The 22,658-nt window shown below is 42.5% G+C and overlaps 1 protein-coding gene across 1 annotated transcript in view; it reads left to right on the top strand.

Annotated features, from left to right (window-relative positions):
• Positions 1–13,145: 13,145 nt before the first annotated feature.
• Positions 13,146–22,658, top strand: part of LOC124775058 (neutral ceramidase-like) — a 486,227-nt gene continuing 476,714 nt past the window's right edge. Inside the window, exon 1 of the mRNA XM_047249851.1 lies at positions 13,146–13,277. The gene's annotated coding sequence lies outside the window, so the exon portion shown is untranslated. The remainder of the gene's footprint in view (positions 13,278–22,658) is intronic.

Genomic DNA, 22,658 nt, shown 5'->3' with positions numbered 1-22,658 from the left:
TCGTGGTACAGTCTGCCACAGTACCGGATCTCGCCATCAGAAGAGCCAAAATACACTGCCTAACAAAAAACTGATGCAACAAGAAGACATCGGCTGATGACAAAATAACTATCTACATGTACATACTGTCGGCAGATATGTAAATGATCACAGCTGTGACAGATAGAAAGTACACTAGAGGGCGTTAGTGTTGTTCATTTTTAGTGTTTTTACCACGCCAGTTAGTGTATTTAGGCATGGACAGCGCATGATACCGAGTGACCAATGACAAGATTGTGTTATATACACATGTGAGACAGCGTTACTGGCATCCGACACAGTGTGAAAGAGGCTTCATTGTGAGTCTCCGTTTTGTCGGCTGATGAAATCGTGCAATATCCAGTCTTGTGAGACATTCGGAAGTGACAGTGGCCCAATGTCGGACTGCATGGGAACGTAAGGGTAGGCATAGAGTCGTCACGGTTACGTGCATCAAGCACACCTTAACCCCTTCTCACCCACACCTACTACCTGAGATTAAAAAGGAGTCTCTGCAACATTCTGTGTAGTCCAGCACCATTGGACGGAGAGCAGCAGCATTCAGACTAAGGCATTGCTGTTCCACGTGTAGGCCGCCGCTAAACCATGAGACATAACACGCTTCCTTTCACTCATTTTTTGACAGATTAATCAGGTTACCACTCTCAAGTGAAAACAATAATGACAAACTAAATTAATTACGGCACATTGTTGTGCCGAACGGGTGTGAACCAGTCTTGGTTGATGGTTTATTTAAAGAAGAAAATTAAAACAAACTGAAAGAAAGGGACACAATGCATGAAATTACATTACGGAATATACTTGACTGAAAGAAAACAAAATCTGCTGTTCTCCTCTAGCTTTGGAGAGTACCAGAGAAAATTAGTCAGTTATTCAAAAAATTAATATCGTCATCTCTTTCTAGGCTGACAAGAATTAAGATCTTAATTTGCAGAAAAGTATTGCGGAAGACTACATGTATGATCTATAAGGTGTTCATAAAATCATATGTCTGCAGTGTGATAAATTTTCCATTGATTAGACGGAAAGAAAGTTTTATAGCAGATTCAAGGAACGCACTCACCAAACAGCTCATCAGCGTCAGATATTCGTTTAAAAACTCAGAAGCACTTACTTAATAACATGAAGGATGTAATGGAAATGCTATGTATAGGCATTGAAAGAAAAGTCATGAATTTACTTGAAAGAAAGGCAACGGCCTTGCCACAGTGGATACACCGGTTCCTGTGAGATCACCGAAGTTAAGCGCTGTCGGGCGTGGTCGGCACTTGGATGGGTGACCATCCAGCCGCCATGCGCTGTTGCCATTTTTCGGGGTGCACTCAGCCTCGTGATGCCAATTGAGGAGCTACTCGACCGAATAGTAGTGGCTCTGGTCAAAGAAAACCATCATAACGACCGGGAGAGCGGTGTGCTGACCACATGCCCCTCCTATCCGCATCCTCTACTGAGGATGATACGGCGGTCGGATGGTCCCGATGGGCCGCTTGCGGCCTGAAGACGGAGTGCTTTTTACTTGAAAGAATATAAATATGCCTAAACACCGAGATAAAATCTTGACTGAACCGAGAGACTTAAAGAATTACTAAAAGAACCTCATTTAATTGTTCAATATATTTTAAATAAACTCTACTTTTTAAAGCCTTCTTCACACAACCAAATTTCAACTTACAACTTTGCTTCCCAGTATTGTATTATGCGATATCATCCTTTGCGTCACTGATTATACAACCCATATGACAAAATAACTTGGGTAGTCTTAGATACCATTACACATTTGTATTTCCTGTGCTTATTACCTCTGATGTTAATTCTTCCAAAGACAATTTCATGTGGTTACTCTCAATCATATGCTTCATGGTTACTAACCTAAACTTCCCGCCCTCCTCCTTATACCATTTTCCTTCATTGAGTACGTCATTCCTGTGAATACGGTGTACTCCTTTTTATGAAAAAAGATGTGGTATTTACTTGAGGTACGCCTCCCCGTTATATGCTGTATTAAGAACCAATTTAAACTTAAATTTGATAAAACATAAGCGACTTGTTAAATCACATCACGAAGTTGTTCCTCTTCAGCCCGAGATTCATTGATGTGAGTTTGCAGCTGGTCCTTAAGTTATTTGCTTAGAAAGTTCTAACGTCAGAGCTAAATGACTACTAACTAGATGTTCTGACAGTTGTGTTGTTACTTGCTCTGTAATTTGCATAGTAAGTTGTTCAACCAGAGTTTGGTTGCGACTAGCCATTTTTTACTGGTCTGCTGAGAGCTCTGAGCAGTAAGAACTTGTTTAGTGCTAACTAGGCGTTCATCAAAGCTAGAAATTCGCTCATTAAAATTAGTCATTTGCTCGTTTAACTGCAGAGACAACCAAGCAACACGAGCCTGGTTATTGTTAACCATTTGTTCGTTTATGTCCTTCTTTCCGTTCCCTGCTCTCCTTCCGTTGGTCTCCTATTAATACCTGAATCGTTTGCGAATCCCTCTTGAATAATTATATCATCAAATATTTTCAAAATTGTATAAAAAATTTCGTCTAAACAGGTTTCTAACAAAAATCATTTTAAACTGCTTTCAATACGTCACTGAAAAATCGAGTATCGTAAATACTGTTCGTGGTTTTGAAACGACTTGCCGTTATGCCCGCACACCCACCGTCGTCGCGACTGCACAGACATATCTGAATCACGTTGTGAATCTAGTCGTGTGAACTAGTAGTTGAAAATTGATCGCGTTTTTCCAGAAATATTTCATACACTTTCGACCACGACGGATCCAAAGATATCAATTGAGTTCCAGTCTATTTTTACTAATTTGTTTCCCTGAGTAATTTGATTTAGTTATTTTAGCAGTCTGTATGCATTCGTTGAATCCCATTACATATGTTTATAAAAAGGTTTATCAGCTTCCTTAAATAACCCTTGAATGTTCGCAGATACTATTGTCTATGTACTAGCTGATTATGGAATTAAGTAAACACTGGGAATGTCTCGTATATTTCTGTTTTATTGACATAATTAAGTTCTTAAATTAATGAGAGATGGCACCGGGGGATCAATGAAAGGAGAGTTGATCCTAGTGTGTATTGTTTCGGTATGATAAGTCAGTCAGTACTACATTCCTTTGTGTACCGATCACCAAAGATATGCTTTCCCCTGAAACTGTTCTTTGCCATTAATGTCCGATGAATTATAAATGTGTCTCTGGGCCTTTCAATGTCTAAGCTCCTCAATTCTCACGACACGATATTAATTACGGGTTCGAATCCTTTCTGTGTCTGTTTAGCACAAGTTTAATCTTTCAACGGGCACTATTTTTCATTTCCCGTTCATTAGAAGAATCACTTTGACAACGAGCGGCAAAGATACTACTGTGATAAGGTACAAACCATTTTCGGTCCCAATACTCTTTAATAATTCGCATACAGAGAATAAATTCCTAATTCAACATTAAAGCTTCCTTATTGCCAATAAATCTCTTCACAATCGTAGGTATACGATCGTTGCGTTTCGTTTAACGCGTACAATCACCATTCACTTGAATATCAATGTTCGTACACCCAATCACCTCTAATTGGCTCCGTCTCTGAATTTATCCCAAAATAATATATTCTCCACCACTCCAATGTCTAATCCAGTTCTATGAATGCAATTTAATTAGGCTCCTAATCCCAAAATTCCGACTACCACGGAAGTACAGCGAACACACTCGCCACCTCTGAAAAGAAAAACACAAGAGACCTAACAATGTTGCGCATTGGTTTATATATTACATTCAAAACAAAACGCATCTCTGTTATGTCTTCCTGTGATTCCCTTGGTACTACTTTGCGTTACTCTTTTTCGAATATCTGCTCTTTGTAAAAATTCATACTATTACTTCGAAATACTACTACCGTTTTTTGGCTCTTAGGCCATTTCGTGTTACAGAATTTACTCGTTTCTGTATAACCACTCTCTAAAGAGCGGTTACACCGTTAACGGTAATTATCGTTGCTGAAACGGCGGTGGTGAAGCCGTCGATTGCAATAAGACATCTTCAACTTGTGGCCGCCTCTCGTCAGGACTGCTTACGTCTGCTCTGCTTTGACGGCCGAAGGGTGTAGCTGTCGCTTCGTCCGCGTATGCTGCCGAACGCTGCCGAACGCTGGTGGCAAAGACACGGAGCCGCCCACAGCTACCGTAGATTTACTCGAAGTGCACTGCGTGACCGCGCAAACAGTGCACGGAGACTGCTAGACTGGAGCTGGACACATTTTCAAATTTGTTGCGGAAGCGAGTAGTGTCTCGCCCTCCACAGATTGTTCGTATATTAAGTGTTCCCACGATGATTTGTAAGTCGATGATTTCCTCCACTTCTGTTCTAGCGACGGCCTGGAACCATCGGTCGCCACGATGAGGCACCCGGTCCATGATGCATTAAGACGTAAATAAGCTGCCTTTCTTCGTAGAATAGTCTTCAATTGGCAAACGTTACCGTGTTTTTCGGAATGGAACGAAGTCTCACATGAAGTTTTATTTCGTCTTTAATATTGCTTTATATAATTGTAATTGTGGATTACGTTGAATATATTGTTCACGATCGTCTTATCTGACTCAGGGAGAAGGGATAACTTAAACTGCGACGTATAATTCGTCGTCGTAGGTCACTAGCTGCAGAAGGTTACGTAAAACAATGAAGCGTCGACTTAACAAATTACTATCAATCAGCGATATTGTTTAATTTCGCTGTAGCGTAACATCTTTAATCTAATATTGAAACACAGTCAGCCGTAATGTTTCACTCATTTACTGTTGATTATCCAAGATAAGTACGCATTTAATTAACTTCGAGTGCTCTTTTGTAAGCACCGAAATAGTTTACACCCTTGAAAATCACTGCCAAAGATCATGTAATATGCTGAGATCGGTAACTTCGTGCAACGTCGATCAAAACTGAACTCAAGAACGTTTAGAGATTTCGAATTTACCACTATATCTGATTGCTCTTTTAAAACATTCTGTTTTTATCAGTTTTGGATTCACTGAGCTTCAAGAAATCACTGGTTTCAAAGCGCTGTTGTTCATAGCCTTTCAAACCAAAACTATGAAAAATTCAGTTTCGTCAGACTTGTGACATGGGCAATAAAATACTTTTCAAAAACACATCAGTTACGAGTGTAAGAAATTACTTCGGTATCTACTGCGGAATTTCTTTTCACGTTTTCACGTTAATTCACAGTACCAACTTCCAACGTGAACGTTTGAGTCACTTAAAAAAAATCATGTAAATAACTCTAAATGACTCATGACTACGTTTGCTAAATAAAAATTTCCTCAATACTAGACATACCTGGTCGTTTTATTTACTCACAATATAGAGCTATTCGCTAATATCGTAAATGTTAACAGCTTGAGAGTCAAACAGTAACTCTTTACCTTTTACGATATTTTTCGTTTTGCAGTTCATTAACAATGAATACAGAGATTCAACACAATGGTGGAGCGACATTCTCGCCGATGACGACCGTTGGCTATATCTGCTGAAGTGACCCGCACCGCCGGACACTGCTTCGTGGGGAACACTGCTGGAACACCTTGTCTATATTCTCCTCGGATTACATGGAATAAATTTTAACGGAAGACACATATATTTAACAAACATTTATTCAAATTATTAACGTAATTAGGGCTTCCTTGATTTCGTTTAAACGGAGAAATGAAGACAGTACCGCCCATCCAAATTGGCGCACTTCATATTCACACTTGGGACTAGTGAATATACACTACCGGCCATTGAAGTTGCTACACAACGAAGATGACGTGCTACAGATGCGAAATTTAATCTACAGGAAGAAGATGCTGTGATATGCAAATGATTACCTTTTCACATTGTTCACACGAAGTTGGCGCCGGTGGCGACACCTACGGCGACACCTACAACGTACTGACATGAGGAAAGTTTCCAGTCGAATTCTCATACACAAACAGAAGTTGACCGGCGTTGCCTGGTGAAACGTTGTTGTGATGCCTCGTGTAAGAAGGAGAAATGCCTACCATCACGTTTACGACTTTGGTAAAGGTCGGATTGTAGCCTATCGCGAATTGCGGTTTATCGTATCGCGACATTGCCGCCCGCGTTGGTCGAGATCCAATGACTATTAACAGAATATGGAGTCGGTGTGTTCAGGAGAATAATACGGAACGCCGTGCTGGATCCCAACGGCCTCGTATCACTAGCAGTCGGGATGGCAGGCATTTTATCCGTATGGCTGCAACGGATCGTGCAGCCACGTCTCGATCCCTGAGTCAGCAGGACAACCACCATCTGCACGAACAGTTCGACGACGTTTGCAGTAGCATGGACTATCAGCTCGGAGACCATGGCTGCGGTTACCCTTGACGCTGCATCACAAACAGGAGCGCCTGCGATGGTGTACTCAACGACGAACCTGGGTGCACGAATGGTAAAACGTCATTTTTTCGGATGAATCCAGATTCTGTTTACAGCATCATGATGGTCGCATCCGTGTTTGGCGACATAGCGGTGAACGCTCATTGGAAGCGTGTATTCGTCATCGCCATACTGGCGTATCACCCGGCGTGATGGTATGGCGTGCCATTGGTTACACGTCTCGGTCACCTCTTGTTCGCATTGACGGCACTTTGAACAGTGGACGTTACATTTCAGATGTGTTACGACCCGTGGCTCTACCCTTCATTCGATCCCTGTGAAACCCTACATTTCAGCAGGATAATGCACGGCCGCATGTTGCAGGTCCTGTACGGATCGTTCTGGATACAGAAACTGTTGGGCTGCTGCCCTGGCCGGCACATTCTCCAAATCTCCCACCAACTGACAACGTCTGGTCAATGGTGGCCGAGCAACTGGCTCGTCACAATACGCCAGTCACTACTCTTGATGAACTGTGATATCGTGTTGGAGCTGCATAGGCAGCTGTACCTGTACACGCCATCCAAGCTCTGTTTCAGTTAATGCCCAGGTGTGTCAAGACCGTTATTACTGCAAGACGTGGTTGTTCTGGGTAGTGATTTCTCAGGATCTGTGCACCCAAATTGCCTGAAAATGTAATCACATTTCTTCTTGGTGTAGAAATTTTAATGGCCAGTAGTGTATAGTACACTTATGTTAAGAAAGTAACAGAACACCTTGGACGACTAGAGGTAGGACGTTCATATTCGTAGGACATGTAAATTACAATCCCGGAAATTGAAATAAGAACACCGTGAATTCATTGTCCCAGGAAGGGGAAACTTTATTAACACATTCCTGGGGTCAGATACATCACATGATCACACTGACAGAACCACAGGCACATAGACACAGGCAACAGAGCATGCACAATTTCGGCACTAGTACAGTGTATATCCACCTTTCGCAGCAATGCAGCCTGCTATTCTCCCATGGAGACGATCGTAGAGATGATGGATGTAGTCCTGTGGAACGGCTTGCCATGCCATTTCCACCTGGCGCCTCAGTTGGACCAGCGTTCGTGCTGGACGTGCAGACCGCGTGAGACGACGCTTCATCCGGAGATCTTGCTGGCCAGGGTAGTAGACTTACACTTTCTAGAGCACGTTGGGTGGCACGGGATACACGCGGACGTGCATTGTCCTGTTGGAACAGCAAGTTCCCTTGCCGGTCTAGGAATGGTAGAACGATGGGTTCGATGACGGTTTGGATGTAACGTGCACTATTCAGTGTCCCCTCGACGATCACCAGTGGTGTACGGCCAGTGTAGGAGATCGCTCCCCACACCATGATGCCGGGTGTTGGCCCTGTGTGCCTCGGTCGTATGCAGTCCTGATTGTGGCGCTCACCTGCACGGCGCCAAACACGCATACGACCATCATTGGCACCAAGGCAGAAGCGACTCTCATCGCTGAAGACGACACGTCTCCATTCGTCCCTCCATTCACGCCTGTCGCGACACCACTGGAGGCGGGCTGCACGATGTTGGGGCGTGAGCGGAAGACGGCCTAACGGTGTGCGGGACTGTAGCCCAGCTTCATGGAGACGGTTGCGAATGGTCCTCGCCGATACCCCAGGAGCAACAGTGTCCCTAATTTGCTGGGAAGTGGCGGTGCGGTCCCCTACGGCACTGCGTAGGATCCTACGGTCTTGGCGTGCATCCGTGCGTCGCTGCGGTCCGGTCCCAGGTCGACGGGCACGTGCACCTTCCGCCGACCACTGGCGACAACATCGATGACTGTGGAGACCTCACGCCCCACGCGTTGAGCAATTCGGCGGCACGTCCACCCGGCCTCCCGCATGCCCACTATACGCCCTCGCTCAAAGTCCGTCAGCTGCACATACGGTTCACGTCCACGCTGTCGCGGCATGCTACCAGTGTTAAAGACTGCGATGGAGCTCCGTATGCCACGGCAAACTTGCTGACACTGACGGCGGCGGTGCACAAATGCTGCGCAGCTAGCGCCATTCGACGGCCAACACCGCGGTTCCTGGTGTGTCCGCTGTGCCGTGCGTGTGATCATTGCTTGTACAGCCCTCTCGCAGTGTCCGGAGCAAGTATGGTGGGTCTGACACACCGGTGTCAATGTGTTCTTTCTTCCATTTCCAGGAGTGTAGTATGTTCTGCAGAAATCATTATCATTTGGAACATGTAGGCCAGCGGGTTCTAGGTCAACACCGATATAGCGTCGCAACACCACCTACTGGTAAAATGTGCCTGCGGCTCTTGTTGCCGCTATAAACCGAAGGTAATGGATCAGTGCGACTTGAGCAGACGTGCAGGATGCCTCGCAGACGTATTCGCGAATCATACCGTCAAACCAAAGAGTTTGAAAGAGAGTGCATTGTTGCCATGACAGAACGGCATCCGTTTGGGAAACTGCTGTTCGTGGGGCGGAAGTGTTTCGGGAGTGCAAAGTGCGTTTGTAAAATGGTTCACACAAGGCCGTAGAACCGGACGAGGTGGGTCAGGTTGCACCACTCAGACCATCGCCCGAGAAGATCCACATCTCATCCGAATGGCACTGCAAAACAAATCTGTGTCCTCCTCGACTCTGCCCCAACAGCGGAATAGTGAAATACATCGTACACTATTAGGGGTGACAGTTTTTTAAGGTACCACTTACGTGAGCGTCGTCCACTTCGCTGCCTACTTTTGACGAATGTACTGAAACATTCTGGACGGCAATGGTGTGTGTAACGACGTCACTGGGGACAGGACTCGTATCAGATAGTGTTTTCGGATGAATCGAGGTTCAGTCGTTTGAAAATGATGGCTGCAGTTTGGTTCGCAGCAGGCAGGGTGAGCGGCATCACAGTGACTGCATTCGCACGAAACATACAGCACCAGCTCAAGGCCTTATGGTGTGAGGTGCTAATGAGTACAATCACAAATCACAGTTGGTGCACGTCCAGCGCACAGTGAAGCGTGACGTACATGATTGACTTGTGCTGTACAATAGTGATCGGCCGTGCTCCCCAAGACCACCGTTCAAAAGGATGGACATACGGAAACTTTACGTGAATGACATCCTGTGACCCGTAGCCATACCCTTCCTGCACTTCACGCCAGGCGCCATTTTTCAGCAACACAATGCATGACCACATGTTGCTGTAGGAACACGTGCCTTCTTGGTTTCATTGGATGTCAGCGTTTGCCTTGGCCCACCAGATCGATAATCGAAAATGTGTGGGAAATGGTGAAACGACAGTTGTAGCGCTATGATCCAACGCCAAGCAACACAGATGACCTTTCGAACCAGGTGAACGCACCATGGATGGACATATCACAGGACGCCATTCACGCGTTATACACGTCGATCCCATCACGCGCGAAACAAGCTATCAGGGCCTATGGCAGACCCTTTGCCTGTCAGGCAACAACACACACTGAACTGAGGTGACTGAAATGTTAATCATTTCTGCAGAACATAATAATGTACATGTCCTGTGAATGTGAACGTCCTATCTCCTGTCGTTCAAGGTGCTCTGTGCTTTCTGAACATGAGTGTACTTCTTATACGACACAGTGATAATTACTGTTCGTTCATATTTGGTGCCTACATTATGTCTCCAACCTACTGCAGGGCTAGGGTTTTGTCATACTTAACTCTCACTACGTTATTTAGTTGTCATTTCTGGTTCTCACATTAGTGTAAACATATTGGTTCCAACTTGCTATTGCGTGAAATATTAGTTACGATGTCTGCGCGCTGTTATTTGTAGATATTACAGATATATTACTCGTATTAGTACTCGCTTCATTGATGTTTATAAAAAAGCTGCTACTACTACTTACACCTCCCCGTTTGTTACCTGCATCTGTATGCTATTCTGTATTATTCTTACTCTGGTCCTGAGACGTGGATTGGGCGCTAATTTTGAATTTGATTTGAAGAAAATTATTGTTCTTTCTACTTTCAAGACAACTTGGTTTGATAATAAGTATTTTGTCTATTTGTCTTTCTTTCATTATAATATATTAGAAGTGGCTTATAATCTTCCCGTAAAATTTTTGTTCTGTTCTCACGTGTAGTAACAATGTTTTATGTTTTGTGCTAAGTTAGAACATTGCATGCTTGAAGAAGCATCAGTTACATCTACGGTTGGTATTTTCTCCATAATATTTGTAAACTTATACAGCTGCATGCTCTTTGACATGTGTACACTTTGCTGATGATCGCTTGTAACAGTGATTTCAAATTGGGCCCACCGCCTTTCCTATAACGATACTAGTTGCTTCTGCATATGTTCGGATCAGACCATAATTATATGGTTTCCCTCACTGATACAACTTGTGACGTGTGTTTCGTATTTTGTCTTTATTTGTATTCTTCTACGTATAACTGCTTAGATTTTTTGCATTTCTATTTCTTACATGCTTTTTTTGATGTTTTATGTTTCAGTAAAAGACAATTAAACAGCTCGCTAACATGTATTTTTAAAAAAGTCACAGAAACACTGGCTGATTAAACCAGCAAATGGCGGCAATGAAAATGTATGTAAATTGACTGAATATTTTACGAAACAACTGTGGTCGCGTAGAACTGTGACTTTTTTAAATACTTACGAGCCATGCGGCATTACTTTCAGAAAATAATCAACGCCGTTCTCCACTTCATCATGCTGGCGGAAGATCGTTATCCGACAACAGGACCACACCTACTCGTCAATGCCGATACCGTTCAAATTTATAGGATATGCCGGGCTTAGCCAGAAATCAAAGAGACTGAAATGAGAGCTCCTGATGGCTAAGTGGTTAAAAAAAATAGCACTTTTGGCGCCGGTTGGGCGAGGCATCAGCCGTTTACTTTAGCGTAGTTTCCACACAGCAACTGGTACTGTGGAAAGAGTATACAGCGTGGTAATTCGGGGGTCGCGGGTTTGAATTCCTATACATAAACTTTCTTTACTTTTAATTTTTACGTTACTTTCACTGCAAATAGAGGGAAATAATGCAGATTAGACTGTATTTATTAGTATTTTCATAAAGGAAAAGCAAAGGATATTTAGGATCGTAAGTATATTTCCAGGAAGGAATTGTAACGGGTACACCAGAACATCGCACACAGAATTAGATCCTATTTTTGTCGTGCTACTTTTAATGATTTACACATGCTGGTAAAAACAGGGCAGCAGTAATTTTCCCGGCATTTTCTACTTGTCGTAAACCCCAATTTTCCGCAATTACGTTATTGTTTTAAAGTTTCTATTTGTCCGCCTCGGCAGCTGTACGGCCAGCGCGGCGCATTGCTATCCGAAGGGGCCTGGGTTCGTTTCCGGCCGAGTAGATTTTCTCCGCTTCGAGTCTGGATGTTGCGTTGCCCTTACGTTACACACCACTGAAGATGCTTCATAAATAAAAGAAGCGAAACGCGTATGGCAAAAAACCAACTGCCTTTCACTTAGTAGCATAAACGGAACATACCTCCATGGAGTACAAAATCTTTTCCACTTTTTCGCCATCTCATCAGAATAGTAATACCATATACTACACACAAAAAGATGAATTGCCGAATTTTGTAGTGCTAAAAGAAGTCACAGCGAAAAATACATTTTTTATGTTTTCTGTTGCACTGATTCATGTTGTCGAATCTGTTCTAATTAATTGCGTTGCAGTGACACTGCATAGGGAGCTGCCTAATGCAGACATACTCACACACGCGCAAGAGTTTGAGAACCTGTGTAAATGAAAGGAAATTAATCAAACTGTCAGGTATAAATTTTACCTGCATATGAACATAGCACCAATATGTATATACTGAATAGCAGTTTACTCAAACACACCTGCAAATTTATCTAGCACTTCTGTCGTAAACACATCGTAAAATCGCAGAAGTTATCTCTAAAACAAAAGACTAAAATACCGTGTTTCGATATTTTTCGACAAAAAAAGTGCCTCAAATCAATATGACATTTACAAAATTGTTGAAATGGCTCTGAGCACTATGGGACTTAACTGCTGAGGTCATCGGTCCCCTAGAACTTAAACCTAACTAACCTAAGGACATCACACACATCCATGCCCGAGGCAGGATTCGAACCTGCGAAAGCAACGGTCGCGCGGTTCCAGACTGAAGCGCCTAGATCCGCTTTTCTTTTTAGTGTTCTTATTTTTTCTATATTGTCCGTTGAATTTCTTCGGGGTGGATGTCCAATGTCATTCACATTTACAGTTACACATTTGTCATACATATGTGTGAAAATCAACTAGTCCTCCTTTCACATACTTCTCTTTGCGACCGTAGCAACCACAGTACTGCACAATAGCTGCCACAAAATCTCAGACGTGCAAAACCGTACGTAAAACAGGGCGAATATGAGTGACATCAAGCTACACTATTACTGCAAATTGCAGACATGCAGTGTCGTCCCAAAATCATGTGATTAGCCCGGTCTAATGTTGAGAACATGCGCTGTAGGCTACGCTCACTCCAGAGATATACATACTCCATGCGAGCGGCGTGATATCATGTTCCCGCGGCAGCGCGGCACCCAATAGCACTCTCGTTGAGTCGCAGCCACCGACCGAGCAGGCGTTATCTCTGCCCTAGACACCCACAGACTAAGCTGCGCGCCTGATGTAAGGCGGTCACGTGACGTGGCGGTTGGCGCATTCAGCGGGACACGGCCCGCTCCTCGGCCAGTGCGTCTCGCGCGGTCTGGCGGTGCGGTGCGCATGCGCGCGGCAGCTAACGGCAACAACAACAGCTGAGCAGCGCTTCCGGCTTCTGAAAGCCCGCTGCTTGTCCGCCGCTGACAATAGGTACAGTGCGCGCTCGCTCAGCGCCCCACATATGCGGGACTCGGAAAAAAACTTTGCCTCTTACCTTCTCGTTATTATTGGGTTGGTGCACAAGTTCGTAGCGGTTTTCCGTGAGTTTAATAAACACAATAGATTCACATAACAGAAACTTTATTGATCAACATAATATTCTCCTTCACTATTTACAATAGTCTGCAATCACCGGGGTTACTTTTCGAATCCACGACTGTAGAAATCACTTAGCTTTGAGACGAAGAACTCGTCGATGCAAGTTCGGAATGTATTTTTATCTGCAAAGGAAATTTCTTGAACGTTTTTCGATAGACAGCTGAAAAGGTGAAAAATCCGAGGGTGCAAGATCAGGTGAAAAAGGTGGGTGAGGAATGATTTCCCAATTCAACTTTAGTATAGTGTTTATTGTTAGTCTAGCAGAAAGCAGGTGGGCGTAACCGTGGAGTAGGGTCACTTCACGCAGTCTTCCTGGTCGTTGTTCTTGGATTGCGTCTACAAGATGCCTCAGTTTTTGGCAGTAAATGTTAGCAGTGACGTTTATACTTCGGGGAAGCAATTCGTAGTACACCACACCGACGCTGTCCACCAGATGCATAACATTATCTTTTGTGGATGGGCGCAGGTCTTTGTATGGCGAGTTGCTGCTTTGTTTGGGTTTAGTCATTCCTTTCTTTTCCTTGTGTTAGTATATATACACCATTTCTCGTCACCAGTAACGATACGGGATAGGAATAGTCGCCGTTGTTCACGAGCCAATTGATGACTGGCAAGCAGAGATGCTCATATGTCCACCCGATGATTTTTGTGCTTTTGGCTTAGAGCATTCGGTACTCATACAGTCGATTTCGGAACCTTCCGCATTCCACGCAAATGTCGCGCTATTGTGGAATGATCACAGTTCACCACATCTGTCAATTCTCGAGTACCCTGGTATGGATAACTGCGGATTAATGCGTTTAAATGATCTTCATCAAACCCCGAAGATTTACCTAAACACAATGTTGATGGCATACACGGTACAAATGTTTCCGGCTTCCTACACTGCTACCACTCCACCATTGAACTCAAACAGAAGAATACGTCCGAAATGTTCAGATTTCTCCATTTGGCACTCCATCTTCTAGCGGCCACAGCTCCACTCACTATCTCCAAATGACCAAATGACACTATGTAAACTGAAATAGAAACAATGAACTACAAGTAGAAAAGACAGTCGATAAATAATCCCATAGCAACCGGAATGCCAACATGTAAAACAAAAACGCCACGAACTTGCACACGAACCTAATATATTAACAAGCCAGTAGGTCTTGGAATATACTCATTATATGCTAGATAGTTTGCTTAGAGGTCATATTACTGATAGCAGTAATTTACATTTCTCATTTTATGCTCGTCACACACACACACACACACACACACACACACACACACACTAACAAGTCATGTACAACAACCGGCATTTCAGAATTCTCTTCCAGCCTTTCTGTGTGTCCATATTACTTCCATTGTTTCGTGATGGGATTTCTTTTCTACCCACAGACCAAATGCTTACTACCTTCTTGAGTTTCTCTTCCCGGCCACTGATCAAGTCGTGAATATTTATGCAGAATATTTGAACTTGTTTTCCTACTGTGTTATCGCTTGCCATATTACACCTCCTCCAAACTGAGAGGTAGATTGAGCGGTTTAGTTTCGTGATTTAAAGTAACGATTATATTTTTTCGTTCTGACATATTTTGCTACATATTAAGAGCTATTTTGATCATTTACATATTTAATACCCTCTCAGTTTCTCTCGCCATCAAAAGAGGAAAAAGAAGCCGTGTGAAGACGATGCACAAAGCTGAGTTAGTAGCTGTGTGGTCAACAGTGAGACTGGCAAGAACTCGAGTACCTTTATAACATCATCCTTTGTATAACAGTTAATCGAATTACTGCGAAAAATAAAAATAAAATGTAAATTAAATAAAACATTCAGCCTTGTCTGCTTTACTTCAAATTAGTTCCACGTGATCCACCTTCGCAGTGCATCAACACAGAAATGTTTCTGCCTTGCGAATCCGAAGATGCCACAAGAAAAAATTTTCTCTATCGAGGGCCATGGTCACCAAAAGAGAGAGAGTAATATTAAAGGCTACTTCTTTTTACGCCGTCTTTTAGTGGTTCGTAGAAATCCACAACTTATCTCTATTCATTTCATACGGCCATAGAATTTTCGCATACGGTTTCTTTTTTTCTTTTCTTTTTAAATCCGAAATCTCCGTATACTATTGAATTGGCGCATTTGTTTTTTATACTCTGTATGTTTCTTCTTCACTCTCTTCTGGGCACCAAGATTTTCCTCACTTCTTTTGGATCTTCCTGCCGGTTGATGATATGCCTCTCTTTCTATTTTAAATGAATGTTTGAGCCCCATAAAATATTATGTTTCAGCGAAGAAGATGAACTAGTTTTGCGTATCTTGTGCTGCAGTTTTCATTTTTTTGTAAAAATATATAATGAATCAATTTTTTGTAATGCATTTTATCATTACCGTCAAAAATCATTGTAGAGTTGCCCCCATGTGGATCAACCGCTTTACAAGGTCCGTGGTCAAGGCCTTTCGATTATTATCCGTCTGGATCATCAGGGCACAATGCGTGTGAATTCCATGTCTGCTTGAACTAACACCGGATGTTCCCTGTCGTAGATACAAAGACTGGCAGCCGTGACTGGCCGTATCTTGTTTCACTGACGGGAGAGAGCAACGAAAATATTGGAAAATCTGAACTGGTTGAAGCTGGACTAAAGGCCCCTGATATCCAGAGCAAACTTAGATTGTTGCAATACTATTTTTCGGACATAACCTACAAAAAAATTTACCCACCTTCTGTTAGTCCTACTGTGGCCACAATGATGACAGTGAAAATTTCCCACCGGTAGCACACAAGTTCTAATTCTTTCCATGGTCCATCCATGACTGGGACTAGAGGAAAGAAAATGTACATATTGCCATGGTATTTTTATACTAATTTTTGCAGTACAGACGTCGATCTAGATTTTTTCATTTGCTCTGATCGTGTGGCTGTCGTCCGCTGCAAGAAAAAGGCGTTTGCTCTATTAAATGAATATCTTATGGGCTGTATTCGTACGCAGGAATTTAACTTGCGCGTAACAGATTCGTCACTCGCTAAGAGCTGGGTTCACATCCAATCGACATAAACAACAAAGGAAGCTGAACTTTGCGAGTCAAAGAAATTAATTCCTGAAGATATGTTTTAATATGCGCTACAGAAGGAACTATAGTCCTGAAGAAGAACTTTGAAGCATTAGAGTGTGTGGACTTAAAAACTAATACAAGAATGGGACAAATATAATGACTGATAAGGTAATGTAGAACATTTCTGTAGAGGTAAGTGGCTTGGTGGAGGACCAGTTTTAGTTGAAGGCGCTATCTGGAACGTATCTCTTTCGAAACGCCGAAACTCGGCCCTATTGGCTACGTTAAGGTCGTTACACACATATAGTCCGAACCTTTACGAAAAGAAAAGTTTGTGGTAAGGACTATAGGACCAAACTGCTGAGGTCATTGGTCCCTTGGCTTACACACTACTTAATCTAACTTAAACTAACTTACGGTAAAGACAACACACACACTCATGGCCGAGGGAGGACTCGAACCTCCTACGGGGGGAGACGCGCCGACCGCGACAAGACGGCATAGACCGCACGGCTACTCCGCACGGCGAACCTTTACGATTTTGCCAGGGACTCTAGGGAAGTTTTCCAAGCCGGTCGTGGCTTTGAACAACAGTTTACAATAGCGCAGCTGGGAAACCCTTTGGTGTCTGCCCGTGCGCCAGTGATGTACGCTTCATAGCCTCCGTCTGTTCATTTATTTATCTGTTTATTTATTCATTTATGAATCTCCATGAGACCATATGACCCACTTAGTCGTAGAATATAGATTAGTGTATGCCAACTAGAAAGTTTATAAACCAAGAATTAAATAATTAGTAGAACGCGAAACAAACAGAGAGCATACGAATCAACAATACACTGCAAAGAAAAGTTCTCAACAAATGTGAGGAACTCGTGTACAGAATAGAAGGAATGAGCCATAATGGATCTTTTCGACTTGGATTTGAATACTTTTTTCAGTTTTGCTGGCAGCTTATTGAAAATGAAACCGCTGAATAATACACGTCATTCTGCACAACGCTGAAGGAAGTGTTAGCCAACTGTACATCGTCTTCCCGTCTAATGTTCACTGAATGAATGTTCTGTTTTTCTCTGAGTGAGTTAGTACTGTCAAAAACAACTGGTGTGGTGAAATATACGTACAGGGATGACGGAGTTACGATTCCAAGACACCTGAACAACAACTTACGCGAATTTCAATAACTGATACAGATCAGTCTGACCGCCCTATTCCGAGTTAAGATATTCTTGGTGCATACACAGGATTGCCCCAAACTATAACACCACACTCTATGATATTGGCTACTCTTCAAGTCTCTCTCGCCTTTAAGGTTACGTTATTTTTTTTGTTTTGTTTTCCTGTTGTCACTGAATCTGTGACCAGTGAATATCATAATGTTTCATCTATTAATGGAACGCTTTATAGTTAGATATGAGAACGAGCCCTCATTTGGCGGGTGACGAGAAGCGAATATCACGGCACAAAGTGACAGATACGTAAGGCTGTTAATACACTCGACAACCTGAGCCAAAGCCCACGCGAAATTATGTACTGGAGAATAGTAAAAATATCAGGGCGCATATCGAAAACATAGAAAGAAAATAAATGATGTAAGGACTTATTGAAGTCTTACCAGTACATCTTACTACCAGCCGAAATTTTGATACCTTATTAATTGTGAACGAAACACTTCGTCTCAGTAACTTCCTTTGCTCTTAGCTCTTTTCCTTTACCTCTGCATGACGAGGGTAAGTGGTTACACGTGTAACTGTGTCTGTTTATCGATGAAATCTTCTCAGATTGCACAGGGAACTAGAAATACGTTTTTATTACTGGAATCTAAAATTATTTTTAGCTTGCATGTCCTACAAATACGACTTCTCTCACCTTTTCTTCTGATAGGCGAGGAAACTTGTCTCTCAGATACTTGAAAAACTGTTTGATTATGCACAACTTCATATATAAATGTGTCAACAGGATCATTTTCCATGTCGAAGAGGGATCTGCGCAAGGCGCACTACAAGCCTTAGCATTTTCTTGCTGTCCAATTTATTCCAGGACAATGTTTCCCTATTATCTCATTTACACAACTGAGATTATATATCAAATTTACAGAGTGTATCATAATTATTGGCGTAAACGCATACAGTTGGATGTACACGATTCCCTAAGTAACGCTGGTCCTCAAACGAACTGTTTGCGAGATATTGTAACTTTTTTGGTTACCTGCCACCGCTGACTGGATTCTGTGGAAACGTCATCTCATTTAGGAAAAGGTCGCAGTACTGTACAACATTAAGTAAAGTTATTAGAAATACTTTAACAGAATTACAGGTGTTTTGAAGGAACGCGACAATAGTCACATGACTGTACTCGTAGTTAAAGGAAGTGTTCAAAGTGTCGCCCTTGTACACAGAGGCAGGCTTGTACTAGTCGCCACAATGAGTTTCGAATCTTCAAACAGACCTGTAGCATTTATAACCTAATGACAAGCGTCGACTATCCTCTGCTCAAATTTTTCAGCCGTATTAACCGGAGTGGTGTACATTACGCCTTTGAGGTGGCCCAAAACACAGAGATCCATGGGATTTAGATCAGGTGATGTTGGACGCCACGTTACAGGTCCTCCTCTCCCAGTCCAGCTTTGGTCTATCGGTGCGTTAGATGTCTCACAACAGCAGAAAAATATGCCAATACTCCATCACGCATGTACCGTATCCCGTGTCATTGCTCTAAGGGAACATGCTCAAGCAGTGTTGCAAGTGAGATGTGGCAGAAATCGAAGGTAATTCCGTCCATTGAGTTTTTGGTAACATACACGGCCCAATAAACAGATCACATTGTACCCCTAACCACACATTCAATGAGAAACGTGGATAATGTGAAGACTCATGCAGAGCATACTGGCTGGAGCCTAAATGACTCCAAATGTGAGAATTATTTTAACTGAGCACGCCACCACAAATGAGCCCTGCTTCATCAGTGAAACAATGTTAGTATTAAACGTAGGGTTGCCCAGAACTTGCTGTTACAGGCACTAATAGAGCGTTAGGCTTGGACCAAAGTGCGCCTCACTAAGACACTCAGCTCGTTGGAGATGGTTAAGTGTACATTGCATTGCGATGTGTTACTCTTAAAACACTACTTTGGCTCGTTCCATAAATTCGTGTGGCGAGTCTCCTCGTCGAGATTCCTAGAGAGTGTTCGACTGTTTCCAGCACAACATCTTCAAGTACAGGTGTAAATCGTGCAAGTCTACACGCTCCCGCAGTGTGTGCAAAGCTTCCAGTTTCTCGGAAGCGCTGATGCACCCTAGTAAACGTTGGACACTTGGGCAACGTATGCTTGTTGGTACAAGCGGGCAGCCTCCCGTATATTGCCGTTAGCCCTACCATACATGGGACGCATATCCGCATACGCCTCGGTACAGTAGTGTTCCATACGAGGCCCAAGAGAAAGACAGGCCGCGGCGCGTGCATCACGGAGGTAGTCCTGAACTCGCTCGCTCGCTCAGCTCAGCAGACAAAATGCGTTTCTCAACCTGTTAACTCGCAGCTGGGCGTGTAAGTACTAACGAGAATTGCATCTTCCACTGGACTCTTGCTATTATGAAGTCTTGCAGACTAACAGTACCACAACAAAATTTAATTTAAGATCAATACTCGATAAAAATGGTATAACGGCTTGTTTATAGCATTTAGTCTCTTCTGCTTAACTGTGCTCATTACATGCTGGAAGTGGTGCCTTATGCAACTGATAATCATTTTAGCGTGATTTTATTTTTTGTTACGCCAGTACAGCCGTTACAAATTATAAGTGGGCCGGCCGAAGTGGCCGTGCGGTTAAAGGCGCTACAGTCTGGAACCGCAAGACCGCTACGGTCGCAGGTTCGAATCCTGCCTCGGGCATGGATGTGTGTGATGTCCTTAGGTTAGTTAGGTTTAACTAGTTCTAAGTTCTAGGGGACTAATGACCTCAGCAGTTGAGTCCCATAGTGCTCAGAGCCATTTGAACCATTTGAACAAATTATAAGTAGGCCCATGGACTTCCCATCATTATACGAGTAATAATAGTAAGATTCCATAATAGCGGATTCCAGTAGAAGATTCAGTTTTCGTTTGTACGGACACGCCTAGTTAAGAGTTCACAGGTGTAGAAACGTAGTTTGTCTGCTGATTTGAGCGAGATAGCGAGCGCAGGACTACCTTCGTGAAGTACGCGCCGCGGCCTGTCTTTCTCGTAGGCCTCGTTTCCGTATTACCACCAACACTCGTACGACACAACTGGCGCTCCGCAAACAACGGACGTGGGTGTCACTCTGTGTAGTGAGCTGTCGTATCCATTCTGTTTACAGCTCCGCGTCTCCAAAATGTAAACAAAAACCAATCGACGGACCGGTGTGTGACGTTTATACAGAATCACATCAGCAGTGACTGGTAATCATAAAGTCACAAACGTATCGCAAACAACTTATTTGCGGAGTTACGTTTACTGAAACAGTATTCTTTTAGTATCGTGTCCTTTCACCTGTACGCGTTGACACAATTTATTATGATTAGGGAACGGTTGTGTACGTGAATAAATACTTTTTGTTCATAGATAAAAAACTATAACTAACACAGAAATTCCGAAAGAGCACACACAAATCGTATACGAAAATCTGTTTTACATTAAAATACATAATTATTTATATATTTTAAGTAAATAAACATCTTAAAAATTTCTGTTAAAAACATAATTTTTCACTTCTCTTTCTTTTAATTTTTAAATTTAGCAAAAACTCTCGAGCATAGACATATTATCAGAAAGGAATTTGAATGAACTTCTTTCGCAAATGTACTGACTTCCACCACACGTGGATTGATTCACTCAAAGCTCCGAAAATGGAAGCTGTTAAATAGAAGAAATTTAGAAGTGTGTTCGAAAAAGAAAATGGTGGACTTCATATGATGTGTGAAATTGCCAAGATTTTGGGAGGAGTAGTAGATGGTGGTGAAATTGAAAATGTGTGTACCGGACACATTCCTCAGATGAAACGTGAAAGACTTTAGTCGTGTGATGTTGAAAGCAACAGCTCCCAGTATCGTGCATTGTTTCGAGACAACCGACATTGATTTGTAGTGGAAAACTTGGAGAAAGTATTCGTGATCTACTGCAATAGCGGTTTGCTTCAGTCCACTAATGCGTTAGCATGACTTGTAACTGATTTTTCAACGAAAGTATGTACATTTTACAATAGTGAAACAAAATATTTTTCTATTTTTGTGCATATTCTTATGTTTTTCCTACATAAAAATAATGTAATTTAAAGTTTTTTAGCACTTAAAAGTCCATTTCCTAATTATAATACACTTTTTATATCACAAAGATTGATAAAAATTATGTTTTAAATATTGAGTTTTAATTATGAAAAACTAATGGAAGAGACACCTTTTTTAATCAAATTTTTATTCTAAAGTATCATATTATAATTTTAAAAATCACAAGAATATGTCACTTCCATTATAAGTTTTTTTCATCAGTGGCCTATGGAATCGGCCGAGTGCCATCGTTATCTGAACCAACGTTTCAACGCGTGTCCTACACGGCATCTTCAGGCGATTTCAGCTGACACACGTTTAATCCTTGCATCTAGACAAGAGTTGTGAACCGAGTGATAGCGTCACATGAAAGCAACGTTTTAACGACTGCTCAAGAAAATGTCGAGGAGTTCAAACATTACTGCAAGATAAAGTCTTCTTATGAATAATTTTTTTCCCTCGTTTCGTTTACGGGAAAAACAACTTTTGTGAAATAAAGTTAGTGTGAGAGAAACTGTTTCTCTTAAATAGTCTCACCTTTCACGAAACTTTTGCGCGTTTTCTCGCGAACACAGGCCTAAGTTACAATATTCAAATGTATGTGAATTCCTAAGGGACCAAACTGCTTAGGTCATCGGTCCCTAGACTTACACACTACTTAAACTAATTTATACTAAAACAACACATACACCTATGCCCGAGGGAGGACTCGAACCTCCGGCGGGAAGGGCTGATCGTGTAAGTAGTTAGGGGTAATACTAAAGAACGAATACGTAAAATGTGTAGTGGGCAAGACGAGTAGAAGACGAAGATTTATTGAAAAAGTTGAAAAGTTCTGCAAACTGCGGTGCATATGTAGAACAAACAGCATGTAAAACGCTATTG

Source organism: Schistocerca piceifrons, chromosome 2 (genome assembly GCF_021461385.2).
Source record: "Schistocerca piceifrons isolate TAMUIC-IGC-003096 chromosome 2, iqSchPice1.1, whole genome shotgun sequence".
NCBI classification, from domain to species: Eukaryota; Metazoa; Arthropoda; class Insecta; order Orthoptera; family Acrididae; genus Schistocerca; species Schistocerca piceifrons.
This window is presented reverse-complemented; position numbering and strand designations above follow the sequence as displayed.